The sequence below is a fragment of the Mandrillus leucophaeus genome, unplaced genomic scaffold (assembly GCF_000951045.1).
Source record: "Mandrillus leucophaeus isolate KB7577 unplaced genomic scaffold, Mleu.le_1.0 Scaffold710, whole genome shotgun sequence".
NCBI classification, from domain to species: domain Eukaryota; kingdom Metazoa; phylum Chordata; class Mammalia; order Primates; family Cercopithecidae; genus Mandrillus; species Mandrillus leucophaeus.
In genome coordinates, this window is record NW_012107698.1 from 1,245,676 (window position 1) to 1,266,191 (window position 20,516).

Below are 20,516 nucleotides of genomic sequence, written 5' to 3' on the forward strand. Positions count from 1 at the left end.
CCATCCTGGCTAACATGGTGAAACTCCGTCTCTACTAAAAAATACAAAAAAACAACCCGGCCAAGTGGCGGGCGCCTGTAGTCCCAGCTACTCGGGAGGCTGAGGCAGGAGAATGGCGTAAACCCGGGAGGCGGAGCTTGCAGTGAGCTGAGATCCGGCCACTGCACTCCAGCCTGGGCAGCAAAGCGAGACTCCGTCTCAAAAAAAAAAAAAAAAAAAAAAAAAGTTAACGTCCAATCCAGGCAGTGAAAGGGCATGTGATACATGCTACCTATCTCGTATTTCTCACATGCAGGACAAACACTCATCATCAATGACAACTCTCTTTCCAACTGAGGTCAGGCCCAACTCAACACATTTTACTAAGGATTCAAGGCCAGTTGTCTGGAGTTAGCAGGTGAGATGCAAGCTATTCACCATCACCCCCCACTTCAACCCATGCTTTTGACCTTGTTCAAGGAAAGTTCATAAAAAGGAAAAATGACCAGATGTGTTAGAGTGGTTGGAAAAGACTTCAAAGAGAAGGGTAATTTTAGCTAGATCCTGAAGGATTCATTGTATTTGGGTAGACTGAGTACATAGAAGAGAGGAGGCAGGAAGAGAGAGCTCAAAGGTCCAGCATGACCTGGCAGAATTCAAGTATGAAGAGTGATCTGCCCAGAGAAGATGTACTAAAAGGTCATACAACTTTAATCAATTAAAAATAAGTTTTATAATGTAAGTTTTTAGATCCATCACATACAGTTGTGCGTGTTGTTCATTATGAAAAAACAAAAAAATCAAGGGGGCAAGTGGAAGCTAAAAGCTATATGCCCTGGCCAAACAGTATATCCTGGTATGCATCCACAGGAAAAAGACATCTTGTATAATATGCACAAAGGTGCCACATGGGCTACAAGTGACCCAGCAAATAATAAATGCTTATTGTAGAAAAATTCAAAATCACATCTGGTTCTAATGAAGAAAAAATAAGTTACCTGAAATTCTACTAGCCAAAGATAATAGCTTCAATATGTCCTTGTTTTTTCCTCCAGACATTCTTATGAATACGCACAAATAGAATTATTTTTCTTATAAAAATGGGACCATGGTTGATTTGTTATATAGCTTAAATGTTTTCACTATTTTATATTGTAAATAGCTTCTGGGTGTTAATAATATACTTGCATATAATATTTTAATGTTTGCGTACTATTCTGCATACAGATGTACAATAAGTTAACTTACCCCTTATTTTCAGACATTTAGGTTCTTTCTGATTTATCCTTATAAATAAAACTGGAGTATAAGAAAAGAATAATCTTTAGATTTAAAAATCATTGATGATTTTATACAATGTTTATTTCACTTGCAAAACTGGGGTTAAATAATTTTTATAAGGGGAAATAAACCTAGTATATTTCATCTCCATTATTTAATCATAAATAAATTCATGCATTCTAGTACTTCAATATAAGTACAAATATTTAAATATCAATTAAATTCACATTACAATTATAAATAATCTAAATTTAAATGTAATTTTAAAATACAATTTCTACTTCCAAAAATTCTGCTATAAAATTATGTCCCAATAATTTCATAAAAGCAATATATTCCCATATGTAACACAGTCAACAATCCCAAAGAGAAGGTAATAAATATATCCTATTACGTCTTTAGCTGTTAAAACTGAGGGAAAAGGCTAAGCACAGTGGCTCATGCCTGTAATCTCAGCACTTTGGGAGGTTGAGACGGGTGGATCATGAGGTCAGGAGATAGAGATCATCTTGGCTAACACAGTGAAACCCCGTATCAACTAAAAATACAAAAAATTAGCTGGGTGTGGTGGCACATGCCTGTAGTCCCAGCTACTCCGGGTACTGAGGCAGGAGAATCGCTTGAACCCAGGAGGCGGAGGCTGCAGTGAGCTGAGATCGTGCCACTGCACTCCAGCCTGGGTGACAGAGCGAGACTCCATTTGGGCGGATAAAAAAAAATTGAGGGAAAAGTGCAACATGTGGATATTTTTCCTGAAAACAGCAAAGTTTGAATAACTCAGACATTGATTATCCAAGTCTTCAATTATTAAAGTCTTTTGATGATTTTCTCTTCCTTCTGTTGTTGTTCTGTTTAACTTCTGTTCTTCTGTTTAACTCAACAGGAAACTGAAAACTAAGGTATAATTTTAATCAAGTAAGCATTTAATAGTGCTAGGAAATAATAATGAAGTCTTTCCTTGTTTAATGAATCAAACTCCTCAGCCTACAATTCAAGATTCTTGCTCAAGTCAAATGATTTGCCATTTCCTAAAGACGTCTTTGCACTTCCCAGCACTTAAATTTTCGTAGTATTTGTCTAAGTGAACTGACCTTCTCAGAGATTCCACCTGTGAGGAAATACTGAACAGAGTTTGTCAGGCGCTGTACCAAGCGCTTTACATAATCCGCTCACGTAACACTTATGATTTTATCATAAAGAGATGTAATTATTATACCTATTTCATAGATGAGATAAATGAGCTCAGAGAGATTGAGCAGATCACACTATACCGCTCAGGCTCAGCTAGAAAATTGAATTCAATTCCCAAACTTTAGTCAAGGGAGAATTTATTACTGTCAATTCTAAAAAACAATAACTTCAAGAATAAAACAAGATTTTACAATATTCCTTTACTCCTTAATTGGAAACATGATTAGGAAGGAGGCAGCAAAGTGATGAGGATTCAAGTAACAATAAACACTAACCCTGATTGATAGGTTACTATATGCCAGGCGCTGAACCTGGTCATTTACACTTGCATTCTCATTAAATTCTTACAAAATTCACAAAACAAATACTGTATAAATAGCTAACATATTTATACAGTTAGGAAAATTTTATAGTGTACAGTAAAGATCCATAAAATAAAAGGAAATGCCATTTTTCACCTAGCAAACAAGCAAAGGTGAAAAGAAATGATAATGTTTCCACTGTTGACAAAGGTGCTGAGAATCAGGTATCCTCATGCACTGCCAGTGGAAGCAGAAAACAACACAGGTTTTCTGGAGGGCAATTGGGAGAATGTATCAACATTCTCAATAATACACACAAAGCCTTTGCCTCACAGTCTACTTCTCTAAGTTTATCCCAATGATACATTCACAAAATACTAATCACTCCATTGTATTTAATACAAAAAAACCCTAAGAACTAAATGCCCAATAATGGCAAACTGTCAAATAAAATATAATAACCACACAACAGAAAATGATATCACCATTAAAAATTGTGACGTAGTTATACATTTTCACAAAATGGTCTTGTGCTATAGTAAGTATTTTTTTTTTTTTTTATAAAGCATGTTACAAAATGTAAGAGGGTAGGTTTTATACATCCATGTGTACGGTGTGGTACATGTGTGTTTATCTAAAAAGATATAAACCAAAAAGTAAACAGTATTTGACAGTGGAATTATGAGTGCTTTTTTTGTTCATTCTAATTGTTTATATGTTTTCTAAAGTGTCTTCCATGAAAAAAAAAATTAGTCCAATTTTTAAAATATTTAAAAAAAAATCCTCACAGCAGTTTTATTGAGTAGTGTATTATTCTGGGTCTACATTCAGCTCACATTTTTCCTGTTATCTATAATCATAAATTATTTATGCACATACCTTTTACCTCTAGTGTTCACTTTGAAAACCTTGTCTACATTTTTGTTCACCCTTATACCATCTACATAATTTAATTTTGGTATGTGATTATCTAAGCTATAGATTAATTCAATTTAGAGATGGAGAATGTGAAATAGAGATAAGGAACACAGTTATGTTCGCAATGCACGAGACAAACAGAAATAGTGAACTCCTCAATAATGTATCCCCACTTTGTCTATGTAGTTTTGGCTCCTATCACTAACCACCAAAAGTCCTCCAATACCTTCTCCCTAACATCAATGTCTTCATATCCCAAGTCTATGTCATTGTCCTCTTTATAATCTACCTTACCTAACAATTTTCTGCCAATATGTAACTCTTCTCAAACCAGTTCATTATCACCTCCATAATTTTGCTCATCCATTCATCTACCTAAAACAATATTCTCTTCCTCTCAAAATCTACAAATTCTTATATTTATTGTACAAGAACCAATTAAACTCTCACCATGACTATGTTCATAATAATTTCTTAATCTCTAAACTTACAGTCCTTTCTGACATTTAATGGGTAAGCGCTAGGATCTTTGCAAATGTCCCAAGTTGAAAATGCAATAATGCATGTACAGTGCTCAGCACACTGCATTTAGCAAATATTACTAATTATTGTCAACATCATCATTACTACACAGACCTTTGATGAGGATTGTCCAATACATTAACATGAGAAGAAAACAAAACCACTGTGAGATACAGTGCTGAGCAGGTAGCAGGCTTTATTCATTGGCTAAGTTACATGACTCCTTCACAGCATCCTCTCAGAACACAGACTTTAGGTCATGCCACACAAAAATTACAAATTGTCACAAACAACAGGCCACATCACTTTGACTAGACAGAATATTAAATCTGTGGATATCAAGGTCAAATGTACTGCCCTTATAGAAAACTCCCAATAGTCTGGCACTTAATTATCAGTAATTATTTTATGTGGCTTCTACGTATATATCCGTTTCCCAAGTTAATTACTTGCTTAGGTAAACCTGCTTTGTTACCACATGAAGCTCTTTGATAAGCATAGACAGGGCCGGGGGTGGGGAGGTGGGTATGGCTGAGTCATTGGCTGCATCTCCCTCCAGAAAACTGCAAAGCACTGGCTGTTTACCATGTATGTGTAGCAGTATGAGGAGGGCAGCTTTCTGCCATGAGGCCTGCCAGGCAAAACCCTGTAACTGCCAATGGTTATGTCTGATTGGTCACACATAGAATTTTGCCCTGGAACCAGTTTCCTCAGTTACCATGTTACTCATAGGCTTCCCTTCAGTTTGACTTTTTGAAAGAGAGAACTATACACATACTCTATCTCCCATTTCCTATCTCCCACCACATCCAAAAATTACTCTTGGCTAAAGTCATCAGTGGTTCCCCCATGTTACCAAATCCAAAGTCTACTTTATCATCTTTCTCTTTATACAATTCTTAGAACCATCTGATACTGTCTAACATTCATATTCATGTTGATAAGCCCATGCTGAACTCATGTTCAATACTTCACAGCCTTTCCTCACTTGTCTTTTATAATATTACATCATTCAGATTTTCTACATTTTCTCAAAAAAATGGCTCTTCAATTCTCTTGTAATTTCATGCTCTTCTCTCTAGCCACCAAAGGTAAGAGCTCCCCAAGGATCAGTCCTGGGCCCTGGTCTTGTGCTATACTTTCTTCTTAATCCATCTCACCCTCACACACAGCATTAAGAGCAACCTATATGTACATGTGGGAAAAATGCATATCATTCATAAGCTCCAGATTCATTTATCCTGTTGTCTATTTGACATCTCTATTTGGGTATCTAATAAAACAAAAACAAAAACAAACAAAAAAGCTTATGCTCAATAGATCCAAAACTAAATTCTTGAGTTCTTCCTTCAAAACTGATCCTTTTCAGTATTTCCTATTTCAGAAAAGGATTATATCATTCATCCTTTTGCTCAAGCCAAAAACCTGGGAATCAACCACTTCACTTTCTTCTCTTTCCCCCTACAAATACAATCTATCAGTTAGGCCTATTGATTCTACCTCTTAAGTAATCACAAAAACTATCTATATTTGTATCAACTGCCATCATCCTAATTCAATTGCCATGACCTCCAACCTAGTCTTTCTTAATTCTGTCACAGCTGTTTTCCCCACTTCCACTGTTGTTTCACTCTCATCCACCTATCCCAAAACAGCCAGTCTAATCTTTTAAAAATGAATCACTTCAGGCCAGGTGCAGGGACTCACGCCTGTAATCTCAGCACTTTGGGAGGCCAAGGTGGGTGGATTGCCTGAGCTCAGGAGTTCGCAACCAGCCTGGGCAAAAGGGTGAAACCCTGGCTCTACTAAAATACAAAAAATTGGCAGGGCATGGTGGCATGTACCTGTAGCCCCAGCTACTCAGGAGGTTGAGGCAGAATTGCTTGAATCTGGGATGCAGAGGTTGCAGTGAGCCGAGATCATGCCACTGCACTCCAGCCTGGGCAACAGAGCAAGATTGCGTCCCCCCCAAAAAAAAGAATCACTTCATTCTCGAGCTCAAAACCCTTCAATTCCTTTTCACCAGAGCTATCATGATTTGCCCCCCACCACACACACACATAAACATTATTTACTCATTCAACAACTATTACTGAGCACTATCTCTGGGCCAGATTCTGTGATAGGTATTATGGAAACAATTATGAACAACATAGACTAGGTCATGTGGAGCTTAAAGACAGGTATAAAAACCATTGCACAAATATATAATTAGTACCTAATCATTAGTTACTAATAGTTTAATTAATTAATAAACATGTGATATGAAAAATATTTCAGAAGTTAATACAGGGACCTATCAGATAGAATGAAAGAAAAATAAGAACTGGTTTAGAAGGTCAAGGAATTATTTCCTCATTTTATTCCACTGTTATGCTCGCTCACTACAGCCTTCTTCTTGGGTGTATTTGTTATGCTTTTTAAGCTACCCAGAATCTGAATACCATTCCTAATTTGGTGAGCTTTGAATCCAAAGTATTCCAAATATAGGATGACATGAATTATACTAGGAAATTTGAATAGTTAATTAAAGACAAGAATAAAAAGATTATTCTAGGTGATAGTGGCAACAGAGCTAAGTCCAGTGGCAGCAATGTCAGAGGCAGTGGTGGTGGCAGTGCCTGCATACTACCTATACTCATACCATGGTATACTCGGGCAGCAACACCAGCTGATCAGTCTTCTTTTCCTGTCAATTTTGACAGTCTGGTTTTCCAGAATTCCCACTGATTACAATAAGCTACAAAATAGTTCCACATAATCTATGTTTATTTATTTACTTGCAATCTTTCCTAATAGAATCTAAGCTCAATAAGCACAACCTACATCTAGGAAGGAGGAAGTGGCATGGGGGAAATCCTAGAGGCTTGAAATACCACTGTATATAAGAAAAACTTTTGTTTTTTTCCAGTTCACATAAAGTGGCAGTACAAATGAAGATTCTTCTAGGAATTACTTCCTCATAATAAATGGTTTTATATCTGCCTGCATAAAATAAAAAACCTATATTCAATTCATGGATAGTTTTCATATATGTTGATTTTTAAAAATAGTATATACTTGACAGAACACTCTTTACAGTATTTCCAACTCACAGGAAAGCAACAGTACAAAAAAATAGAATATTTAAAATGGAATATCTCATCACAGCAGAATTTCTTCACAAAAATAAAAAAATAAAAATGAGTTTCTGAGTGGTGCATTTGTCAACCAATCAATGAAAGCCATTTACCAAAGATGACTTAATTAGTGTTCTACTGCAGTCAAAGAAATGTGTCCAGAGAAAATAAACTTGCTTAAAACTATTAGATTTTCAGCAAGAACAGTTGTTCAAACTGTTGAAGACACAGGGAGTATCATCAATAGGTCCAATGAAGAGATAAGGCAAATGAGTTCAAGTGGTTTTGCTTGGCTCTTCGTGAGCCAACAGACGTCAGAGATACTGCTCAGTTGTTTATTTGAGGAGTCAATGCTGAATGTGAAATGACTTAAGAATTAGCCTCCATGAAAATTATGCATAGAACATGAGAATATTTTCAACAAAATTGAGAAAACATTCATTCAGTACAACCTGATGTGGAATCTGCTAAGATGTGTTACATATCATGGTAGTTAACAATAGAGAGCCGAAAGAGGCTTAGTTGGACAAATCTACAAAGCTTGTGAAAATGTAAGTCTGTGAAAATTTAAAGCCTACAGTTATTCACTGTATTATTCATCAACAAATACTTTGTAAAAATATCTGAATGCAAAATGTGGTATTCAACCAGAAGTGTCAACAATGAACCTCACTTGCTCTTGTGGACTTGTCCATTGTTGGTTGTACGATTTTTTTGACAGATACAGACGCTGAATATCCTGATTACTCCAACATATGGCAGCAGTTTGATGTCTTAACAGTGGTAGAGTCTAATTGTGATGTTTCACATAAGGGATCAATACTGAAATTTTCTGACTGAGAAGAACCCCCTCAACCACTTTTATCCTAAACCACTTTTAGCTTCAGCAGCAGACATAAAAAAATGCATGTTGTACACATGTACCCTAGAACATAAAGTATAATAAAATAAAATAAAATAAAATAAAAATGTTCCTTAGCTGGGCACAGGGGCTCATGCCTATAATCCCAACTACTAGGTGGAAGCTGAGTGAGAGGATTGCTTCAGTCCAAGAGTTCCAAAGGCTGCAGTGAGCCATGACCCTGCCACAGCACATAAGCCTGGCCACAGAGTGAGACTCTGTCTCTAAAACAAAAATAAATAAATAAATAAAAATAAATTTTAATGAGCTCAACCTAAAATTACAAGGCAAAATGGTGCCTATATGCAAAATTCATACCATCAGTAAAGCCATTTCAGTAATAACTGATGTTGCTTGAATCACAAAGTAATATCAAACTGCTTTATATACTTCCAATGCTGTCAAAATTAAAAGAAGATATTCATTCTGACACACATGTCAAGGAGTGTTTTTTGACCTCACATTACAGTTCCAGCAGTATTCTTCTGCCCTTAATGCAAGTGCAAAGAAAATTTCCATATTCACAAATCCACTTAACTGCACAACTGAGGAGCTTCTACTTCAATTGGAAGTGATTAATCTGCAATATAATAACTAAAAGACAAAAATCAAGAAAAGAATCTAACGGAATTTTATAAATGCCTTTCAAGCAATGAACATGATCACAGATTGCAACCAAATTTGGCAATACCTATCTGTGTGAAGACATTTTCAAAGATGAAATGTTTAAAATCTCATTACAGATTAGCATTAAAAGATAAATGTTTGTAATCAATTCTGATAACAAGGAACATTAATTTAGAACCCTAATCAAGTAAAGTGCTAAGTCCTCAAAAGGAATTCCATTTTAAAATTTATGCATTTTAATTACAAAAAATTGTGCTAAATAATTATTACACTTTGAATTTTGTCCAAAAACAGTGGACATTTATTTTTTCTCATTACAGATTTATGTTTACAGGATACCTTCAATTTTGCCTCTTAGCCCACAAAGCCTAAATATATATATACTGTTTAGCCCTTTGCTGAAAAAGTTTGCTGATATCTGGTCTGAATCATTTGAATTCTAATTGTGTTCAATTTATATATCCATATGAGGTTATTTCGACTTTAGGAAATGGGGGGATAGGAAGCCAGAGGCAAAAAGAGATGAGTTGTTTTCTTCTCATTTTGATATCTGCATGACAATCACTAAGATAAATATTGATAGCATTTCAAAATCTAAATGACAGATATAAGTTAATAAATAACATGCAACAAAATACAAAGGAGAGCTAAATCTAAAAGTTGAGAACATCATCAACTTCTTCCATCTGCTTTTAGTCTGCTATCAAAAAAGGTAATATTGTATTAATTTTAGGTAATAAAAATACTGGTCAAAAAACTAAGGAAAATGATTATTTAAAAACATAAATAAACTAAAGTATAGGACCAATAAGAAAAATACTAAAGGAGACAAATTTTGTCTTCCACAGCATCAATTCAACTCTTTACAAACTGAGAGTTTGAGAAAAGAGGGGTAACATGAAAAAAGATAAATGTTAATTATTCTATCTAAAGGCTAACCTTGGTGCCTTTCTGTCTGGCGGCAGCCATCAAGCAAGCCAAGATGGGTTCATACAAGTACATCCAGGAGCTATGGAGAAAGCAGTCTGATGTCATCATGTGCTTTCTTCTGAGGATCCACAGGTGGCAGTACCGCCAGCTCTCTGCTCTCCACAGGGGTCCCCGCCCCATCCGGCCTGATAAATTACGCAGACTGGGCTACAAGGCCAAGAAAGGTTACGTTATATATAGGATTCGTATTCGCCGTGGTGGCTGAAAACGCCCAGTTCCTAAGGGTGCAACATATGGCAAGCCTGTCCATCATGGTGTTAACCAGCTAAAGTTTGCTCACAGCTTCAGTATGTTGCTGAAGAGGAGTGAGCTGGACGCCACTATGGGGCTCTTAAGAGTCCTGAATTCTTACTGGGTTGGTGAAGATTCCACATAGAGATTTTTTGAGGTTATCCTCATTGATCCATTCCATAAAATTATCAGAAGAAATCCTGACACCCATGGATCACCGAACCAGTCCACAAGCACAGGGAGATGTGTGGGCTAACATCATCTTCAGGCCAAAAGGGCCGTGGCCTTTGAAAGAGCCATAAGTTCCACCGCACAATTGGTGGTTCTCACCAGGCAGCTTGGAGAAGGCGCAATATTCTCCAGCTCCACCGTTACCACTAATATAAGTAAAGTTTGTAAAATTCATACCTAATAAACTATTTAGGGCAGTCATGTCTGCTTACAGGTGTTATTTGTCCATTAAAACTAGTCTGCAGATTTCATGAATGTCAAATTAAGAAAGTTAAAGTGCAATAATGTTTGAAGACAATAAGTGATGTTGTATCTTGTTTCCAGTAAGATAAACATTTTTGTCTTTGCTTTATCTTACTAGGGAGTTATATGTCAGTGTATAAAACATACTGTGTAGTATGATAGGTTTAAAATAAATTCTTTAAAAAAGGAGTACTGAAACTAGCCCTGTAGATTTGTCTGGTGCATGTGATGAAACCTGCAGCTTTATTGGGGTGATGGCAATGTTCTGCTGGTTTACTTTCAAATGGCTGGGTTTTTCAGTTTGGCAGGTACAGACTTTTTAAATTGGGCTTTGCTTTAAAAATTGTAGGGTGGGAGGAGGACATCTTAACTATGTCATGATTATATTTAGAAAATTACGGGGACAAATCGGGGTTAGCCTGAGGAAAACTGCCTCAGTCTCCACAGTACCATTTTAAGTTCACATAAAAGGTGAAAGCTCCTGGTTCGGTGCCATGGCTTCATGGCATTCAATGGTTAGTGGTAATGGTATTAACACTAGTATGTTTTGAAACTGAATGTTAGATAAAATTATCAGTTTTAAGGTTGGTAAGCCAGCAATCAATATGCTAGGGTGGGAAGCTGGTGAGCCAGTGGCCATTAGATAAATACCTTTAAAGTGTGAGCTTAGAAGTCAACCTTAAAATACGTAACCATAACACTAACTTGTGATCATTATGAAACCCTTCAGTCACATTCAGGGGAAAGTAGTTGGCTATAAGTACCTCATTCTTATTCAGTCTTAAAAATATCTTGGTTACCCACTGTGTCTACTCCCATAGGCTACAGAAAAAGTCATACAAGTGCATGGTTTCCAACTGTATGTGTTTTCTGCAGTTATTTCTCTTGTTCCTGGCCAAACTACCCTAAAAATCCTTACCATTCCACAAAGTTGGGCCAACACTTATGCATCCACTTTCAGTGAAAGTATACCACCACTTCCATCATGTCTTCCAGGAGACTAGGCTACTGCTTTCCAGGGTGAATTTGAGTGTGAAGGAAATATAGACAAGGAATTGTCCAATTCTAAATTCTGACTTTGCTGACTTAATTTAAATGCTTGCTTCTCTGAACCAATTTTCTCCTATCTTCTCTAGGGGTTTCAAAAGGCTTAGTTAATTGATTTCCAGGAAATACTCACAGCAAGTTCATAAAAGTTCTTGAGACCTAAATTTCTTCTCAAAAAAAGAAAAGATCTTAAGTCATACATTTTGATTGTGTAGAGGTTGCTCAACTAAAGGAATAAATGTCTATTAAACTAAAAAAAAGAAAAAAAAAAAGACTAACAGCAAAATCAGAAAGAAACATTCCAGTACAGTGGATAAAATGACTTTTTCTTCATTAATTAAAGATATTTTAGCATAATGTTGAATAATCAGTTTTACAGGCATCAAATTTTTATAGAACAGGTTATATGAAATCCCAAACATGTTCTCAACACCTCAGCATACCCCTGAAATTCACTGTTCTAAATGTTAAAAACACTGTTTAAATCTCATTCATTAAACGGATACGCTTTATCTATTAAAGAATACGTAAACAGAAGTCTTAAAATACATAAACAATGCCAAATGGCTTCAGTTTGCAAATGGGCAACACTGAGGAAGCACTCTGAATGTTTCAATTTTAAGTTATTTTATAGGGTCATTACCATGTTTATGATAAAATTTTTAACACTTAAATCTGCATAGTGTTACACTATAAAAACAACAACGATACATTTCACAAAGCTTAATACAGTTAGCAAACATGACTCAAGCAACTACCATGAGAAAGAGAGAGCCTGAGAGAGTGAGAGTAGGAGTGAAAGACAGAAGGAGAGAGAATGAATGGAAACCAAAGATTGAATATTAAGAAATGTCCCTGCTTGCTTCTCAACTGATTCTACATATTTTCCCTCCGAGATTATTATCATGTTTTAACTCAAAGAAAGTAGACCTAGGGTAATACTTATTTAGTATGGTGATGCTTATCAGACCTTAGAAGCACACTGACATTTTTATAAAGGTTCTCAATATATCATATCAATATAATACATGTTTTGAACGGCTAGACTTCGTACTACAGGAAATAGGCCTCATTGCTAATATTCATACTGAAAAGCCATTGTGGTAGAAGGGGGGATAATTTATCCATGAGTTCCGTATTTTATTAAGATTTACACAACATAAGAAAATATAACTGCTTACAAAGAAAAAAGAAAATTGACTTTCAGAACCTTACATTTTGAATCCATAAATAACAATTAAAAGATATTTAGCTTATCTCCACAAGAAGATGAATCTGTATGTATATATGTATGTGTGAAGACCTTTATGAATGGAAAATGTGTATGATTTAGACTAGGGCTAGGTATGTTTACTACCTTGAACATTTAATACTAAATGGAATCTACAAGTTTTAACTATATTAATCCTCCAATAATAAAAACTATCTGAACTAATAAAACAAAGTTCCAGGTTTATAAGTTGTACATTAACAATGCATTGAAATTGCCATACGTCATTGAGATGATTCCTGAATATAAACAGAACCATTAAGACAGAGGAGATTAAAACCTGCATATTAATTTCCACTAATATCAGAAGATAAAAACACAAAAACAGGTTCTTTTTTTTAACCTCTCAAAAGCTAGTACTCATAGTTATATAAGACAATGTCTTTATTCTCATATATACCAGTTTTTAGTAAAGGGGAACAATGTTTCCAATATATTCTCCTTTAGTTCAGAAAAAACACATTTATAAACAGTTGAAGGAGGAGAAAGAGGAAGGGATAATAAAATAAATGGGTAGAAAATGTAAACAACTGATAAATCTATGTAAAGGGTATATGGGAGTTTCTTGTACTATTCTTCAAACATCTCCAGAGTTTGAATTTACATCAATAGTTATCAAGGGAAATAAAAGTTATTAAATTTAGCCAAAAGTTTCAGTTTTTACTAACTACAATATTCTCTTTGCAACTATTTTCTATTTCTTGAAAGCCCATATAATCTTCCTTTACACCCAATTACTACTGTACTTAAATTAATCAAATTTAATTCTGGAAAAAACAATACTAGTCTTAAAAATTTTTTTGAAAAACATAAGATTAAAAACTTCTACACAAAGAATAAACTCCAAAAGAAAAGATGCAAATAAAATGACTATAATAATCTTTTGTTTTTTATTTGCAAGTATAAATCGGAAGAAAAACAAAAGCCTGGAACATAGCATCTGTCATATCAGAATATAAAAAGATGATCCTGGCACAAAATGAAAAAGCTCTAATTCATTTGCAAATCAAGCCTGCCGGTTCCATTTCAAGCTGGCGGTAACTGTCAAGAGTTAACAAGATAATCACTTTCAATCCTGCCTTCAATGGTACATTACACTGTTATTCCATTCAATAAGGCCGTTCTTTGGGGCACTAGATGAATGGTTTTCATTTCTAACTCACACAAAAAGTTGTGCGGGGAAAAAATCCACGGGGCTTAAGAAAGAAATCCCTTTATGGGCATTTATCTGCCGGTACTTGCTTTTAGGCAAAATGAGATATTTTGAAACATCAGTGTCCATTCACTTCCTCTATTCCTTTAGGCCCTTAATCCGTTGGAAAAAAAAATTGGCACATGAGAAAAGTGCAAAAGCAATTTCATTTTTAAAATTATCAATGCACATTAAACAAAAATTATTTAAATGATTCTATGCAAATACAATGCTATTATACTCAAAAGACTAATATTAACCAATCTCCTCCTTATCTCATGGTAACTCATGTAACTTTCTTAGATTACTCACCTATACTCTGGGTGAAATGCAGGTGCTTAAAATTTCATATTTATTTCTTGTTGTGTTCATAATGACTTGTACACCTCAAAAGGTTAAAATACCTTTCCAAATTATTCCTAGTTCAATGAAAATGAATTTTAGATAGATGTTATCTTTATAATGCATTTATCAAAAAGCATTATAAAAGTTTTTACTATTTCATGATGTAATTTAATTTTACAAACAAATGTAGGTAAGATAGCTATATAATTATTTTTGCAAAAATATTGAAACTATATATTAAAAATACATATATTTTTGCTTCATACAAAAAAATAGAGTGCAAAGACTTATATGCATCTACCAGTAATAGACAATTAGGCCATCTTTAAACTACAGTCTATGAGAGTAAAAGAATATTAAAATCTCTACTCTGCTCATGCAGGCCTATATCCATCAAATCCATCCGACATCAGTGTAAATTTATAAGAACCATCTGTGTATGGATCACAACTTATTATTCAAGTCTATTTAACAATAGTAACAATTAATCTTTCCCCACCTACTCCCTCAATTCAGGAAATAATATTGCTATATATTGCCTATGTAAATCATAATCTCCAGCCAAGACTTTTAATCCTTTTATAATCCCTTATTAGAGGAAAATGTGGATTTTTAAAACTCATAGTACAAATGTCCTATGAAGGACTTAAAGTCCTTTTAAAATCTTTACTTCAAAAAAATTAGTGTATTTTGTATCCAAAGGCTTTAAGAAGTTAGAACATTCATGTTTATGACTACAAAGGCTACGCACGTAAATTTTAAAATTCAGATGATTTCATGAATTCAATATGACATGGGGATAATCCTTTTGTAAAAGGGAGAAGTCTTTCTGAAGCAGCCTAAGTTCACCCAATTCTTTCAAGTTCCAGTATGACTAATCATTTATCCTCCAAAAGGTAAAAATTATCCCTATTCTTAAAATAGATTGTAAAAAGATGGAGAAAAAAAAATGTATGGGAAAATAGTTCAGAAAGTTTTACATTATCGGATACACTTGATCACTAATATTTAAATTTTAGATTAATAATCTAAACTTTGTCATTGTGAATAAATTATAATGAATCTGTATATTTTAAAGTCCTTATAAAATTTAAGCTATAGCAGAAAACCAGGAAACTTAAAACATAAATGCCTATGCTTAAATCTATTGTATTTTTTAAAAAGCTTGCATGACATTATAAAATGACAATAATGTTAAGAAAACCTTACTCTTCCAAATTTTAAACCCTTGGTACCAAACATGTTAACACACCAAGTAAACAGTGAGTATTATGGTATACTCAATAAATTACGATTGAAATACATGACTACAATGTGTAAAACCATTCTGTGACATTACAAATTCCTAAAGAACCCTACAAACACAAAGCTACTGGCAGAGCACAATTCCATTAGAGCTTAGTATTGTGAATCAGTCCCCATACAGGGTGAGGACACTAAAGTCACCCTATCATCAGGGTACCCTATCCTTTTGTTGGGTTCCAAGATCATGGTTTACTCAGAAGTAGAAATGTTTGATTTTTCAGCTTCAAGCTGCCCTGCTGCAGACTCTTTCCATTATTAGATCCCTGGGGTTAGCTTTAAACAAACACAGCAGCAAAGGCAGCAGGGAGTATGATGGATCTATACATCAACCATTGGAACAGCAATGAAGAGTGCTGGAGGAACAGCACAAGCCTTGGACAAAAGCTTTACCGAGAGTCACAAGTGGGTTCCAACAAGCAACCTGGTGTCTTGAATTATGTATGCAGTTGCTCCTATCTGTTACTCACACTGATACCAGGAAACAAAATCTTCTGTCTACAGAAATACAGCTTCTAACTTACCGGGATATCTACTAACATAGTAAATATTTGCTTTCAATTTCTTCAGTTAAAAGAAGTTCTTCATAAATTACATTAGAAGCCAAGAAATGTTTTCTTGTTGTTCTTGTTCTGGTATCTTCAAGATATCAAAAGAAACAAAAAAACGGAATAACTCTTTAAGAAAGGTAAAATAAGAAATCTGTTTTCTGGGCCAGGCGCCTATAATCCTAACACTCTGGGAGGCCAAGGCAGGTGGATCATGAGGTCAAGAGATCAAGACCATCCTGGCCAACATGGTGAAACCCCATCTCTACTAAAAATACAAAAATTAGCTGGGTGTGATGGCACATGCCTGTAGTCCCAGCTACTTGGGAGGCTGAGGCAGGAGAATCGCTTGAACCCGGGAGGCAGAGGTTGCAGCGAGCCGAGATCGCGCCACTGCACTTCAGTCTGGTGACAGAGCGAGACTCTGACTCAAGAAAAAAAGAAAAAGAAATCTGTTTTCTGAAAATACTAAAAGCATGGTAGTGGGGAAAATAAACTTCATTATCAAATGAGTAAGGTAGAAGGGAGATAAACTTAATTAGCATGTAGGAATGAAATATTTAAAAGGCTTTCAAAATTTGAGAATATGATAAAACTTCATGAAGATTCTCATATATCATACACCATAAACTAACATTAGTTATATTAACTTACCACAAAAATTTAAATGAAGCAAACGAATGAAAGAATTTTGTAAATATCATTTAGACACCTACTTGGATATTTTAAACATATCTGAAATGAATGCCCATATTCATAAAGAGGTCCTAAAAACCAAAGTAGTATTTTAAAAGGTGAACAACATAACAATTAAAACTGGAAATTAACTGTCAATTCAGCGAGAAAAAAATCAAATGATCTATTACTCTATAAAAAGTTTCTCAACCTTAATGATAACATTTGAGAAATAAAAATCAAAACAATATCCTTTATTTGCTGCCTACTCAAGCAGCAGAACTTTAAGGTTATAATCTTTTTCAGATTGGTTGTGGGGAGATGACAGTCTCATATAATTGTGTATTTTCAGTGAAAGATAAATACCTCAAATAATATATTATTGATATTTAAAATAACAAAGAAAGTCTACTATTAACAAAAATGTTCAAGAATTTCATGCATTTATAAATGATCTGCAATAGAGACATAAATCTAAGCTTTAGTATAAAAATTATTTCAAGTCATAGTATCTTTAAAGGTTTTGTTTTAATGTAACTTAAAATTAAAATTAAGACTAATAGTGAAGGAGTGGCAGAACAAAACTGCTGACAGAAAACAATTATAATAACTAAGTAACATAGTAAAACAATGTATTTATGGACACCAAACAGAATCCAAAAAGCCACCACAAATAGTCTAATCACAAAAATCTCACTTGGAAGTGAAGAGTTACTGTTATATTTATTGTTTTATTATTTTCTGGTGTTGGGGCACTCCTATGGCTATGGCTGCAGAAACACAATAGCAGAAAACCCCAGCCTTCGGGCTCAAGGTTCCAGAATCAGAATTCAGGGCTAAAAGAACACAAAAATGTAAAATGGAAATGCAGGCAGGAAGAGAACCACAGAAAGAGTATGATCCAAATCTGAATACAAATTACGTCAAAACTCTTGACTAACAGCTAAATTACACATACTTGGGGGAAATTTTCAGGGAATCCAGCAAAAAAGTAGCCAGAGATTAGAGAGAAATATACCTTTGATTTTTTTTTAATTAAGTGTATTAACCAAATATGTACATCTCTGGTGGTAGAAAGGTGAAGAAGAATGAACTTGAAGTATCTGAGGACACATTGTAAACTGATAGAGCAGCTGAAAATGAAGCAATCAACCACAGCAGCAAAACAGTGAGCTGTACCTCTACTTAAATTATTAGCTGACAATAAAATTACATAGAAACAGGAAAGACTATGCCACACGGCCAGTCTAAAAATATAACAATGGGAAGCCCTAATGGTACAGAAATATTAGATAGTACCTATAGTTAGAAAAGGACCTTTATAGTTTCCGGTTAGAAAAGTACAAAAATAAAACAATAATCCCAAAGAGAACACAACTGAATCCAGAGTGGCTATGTTTTTTTAAGCCCTCATAAACAGCATAAGAAAAGAGTAAATTAAAACTATTAGTGAACCAGACATTAGTTTTATCATGTAAATATTTATTGGCAGCTATTATAAATTGTTTAAATATTGAAGGAAAAATAGTGTCAATGAATGGATGGGTCTCATCAGAGATATGGAAACTATACTTTTTCAAAAAGAAAATTCTAAAAGTAAAAGCAAAATACTAAAAAACTCATGAAATGGGCTCAAGAAAGAAAACAGAAAAAAAAAATCAGTGAACGTAAAGAAAGACCACCATAAGTTACTCAATTTGGAGCACAAGAAAAAAAATTTTTAAAAATGAAGAGGACCTCATGAGATCTGTAGGACAATAGCAAGTGGTCAAACATATGTGTAAGGTCCACCAAGAGAAAAAGAACAAATGAACAAACAGAATATCTAAAGAAATAATAGCAAAAAATTCCCAAATTTGGGGAAAAACACTTATTTACACAGACAAAAAGCTCACTGAAAAGTGAGCTTTTCAGTTTGGCTACACACGAACAAAAATCACTCTCACACATGACAGTCAAACTTCTGAAAGCCAAAGATAAAAAGAAAACCTGGAAAGAGGCCAGAGAACAAAGATGCAATTATAAGATTACAGCTAACTTTTCATCAGAAACTATGAAAGCCAGAAGACAATGGAACAACTAATTCAAAGTGATGGGCAAAGAAAAAATTGTCAATCAAGAATACACACATATTTGAGTGGCAGCAAAATCTATCATTCAAAACTGAAGGTGAAAAAGGCTGGGCATGGTGTCTCATGTCTGTAATTCCAGTACTTTGGGAGGCCAAGGCAGATGGATCACTTGAGCTCAGGAGTTTGAGATCAGCCTGCGCAACATAGCGAAATCCTGTCTCTACAAAAAATATAAAAATTAGCCGGGCACAGTGGTGTGTTCCTGTAGTCTCAGCTACTCAGGAGGCTGAGGCAGGAGAATCGCTTGAGCCCAGGAGGCGGATGCTGCAGAGAGCCGAGATCATACCACTGCACTCCAGCCTGGGCAACAGGAGTGAAACCCTGTATCAAAAAGAGGGGAAAAAAAAGAAGGTGATATAAAGACACTTTTGTTAAGGATAAATATAATGGGATAAATTAAAGTAGAATGGAATAAACTAAAGATGCATTTTAACAGGTTAAGTTTAAGTTGTAATTTGTAGAGGAACAACTAAAAATAAAACAAGGTGATACAACTTTAAAATCAATAAAGAAATTAAAACATAATGTTAAAAAGTATAAACTACATCCAACAACTGCCAAGAAACTCACTCTTTTCAAGTATCAAATGTAGAACACTAAAAGAAATCAATATATTTCAAAAGACTGTCTTACAAAGCATACTTTGAGAATACAACAGAATGAAATTAAAATTAATCAACAATAAAACATCTACATAAGCTCAAAATATATAACAATTAAAAGTAGTGCTTACAGAAACTTTATAGCCTTACATGTTTTTACTGGAGAAAGAGATCCACATTAATAATCAACTTTCCTCTTTCAGTAGCTATAAAAAGATCAAAGTAAACCTAAAGTGAGGAGAGAGTAAGAGAAAAAATTAAAGAGAAAAAATGATGAAAAAGAAAACAAATAGACTACAGAGAAACAGTAAGATTCTCTGTTTTTCCAAGAACAAACACTATTAATTTTGATAAATCACCTTTAAAAATCAACTGCTTCATAGCATAATATTCATACTGTACTATACTGTTGGTATGGATGAAATAACAGATACATAGATAAATAAAACAGAATGCAAAGACCAGAAAAGGACTCACATATATAGGAAATTTACTTTTGCTAAATTATCAAGGCATCAATGGGAATTCAATCAAAATGGCAAAGTGTTTTAAAGGTGGCACTGAAATAAATGGCATCTGTATATGACCAAAAAAATCATCCCTACCTCACATCGTAAGTCAAAATGATCATAGACATAAATGTAGAAACTAAGCCTATAAAGCTACTAGAAGAAAATCTTTGTGGCCTTGAGGTAGACGAGGTTTTTAGCAAACTTCAAGAATGAAAAAAGCCGATAAGCTGCAATTTATCAAAAGTAATAGCTTTTTAAATTGTTAGCTTGCAAGTAGGGGAACAAATGTAACACCTTTTGTTCCTCAAAAAGCATACTTAAGATTGGAGTAAATTTTTTTTTTTTTTTTTTTTTTT

At 34.4% G+C, this 20,516-nt stretch overlaps 1 protein-coding gene and 1 pseudogene across 3 annotated transcripts in view; one reads left to right on the forward strand and one right to left on the reverse strand.

Moving 5' to 3' along the window:
- Positions 1 to 20,516, reverse strand: part of RSRC1 (arginine/serine-rich coiled-coil 1) — a 435,595-nt gene that overhangs the window by 259,602 nt on the left and 155,477 nt on the right. The window lies entirely within an intron of this gene.
- Positions 9,823 to 10,447, forward strand: LOC105528311 (annotated as a pseudogene).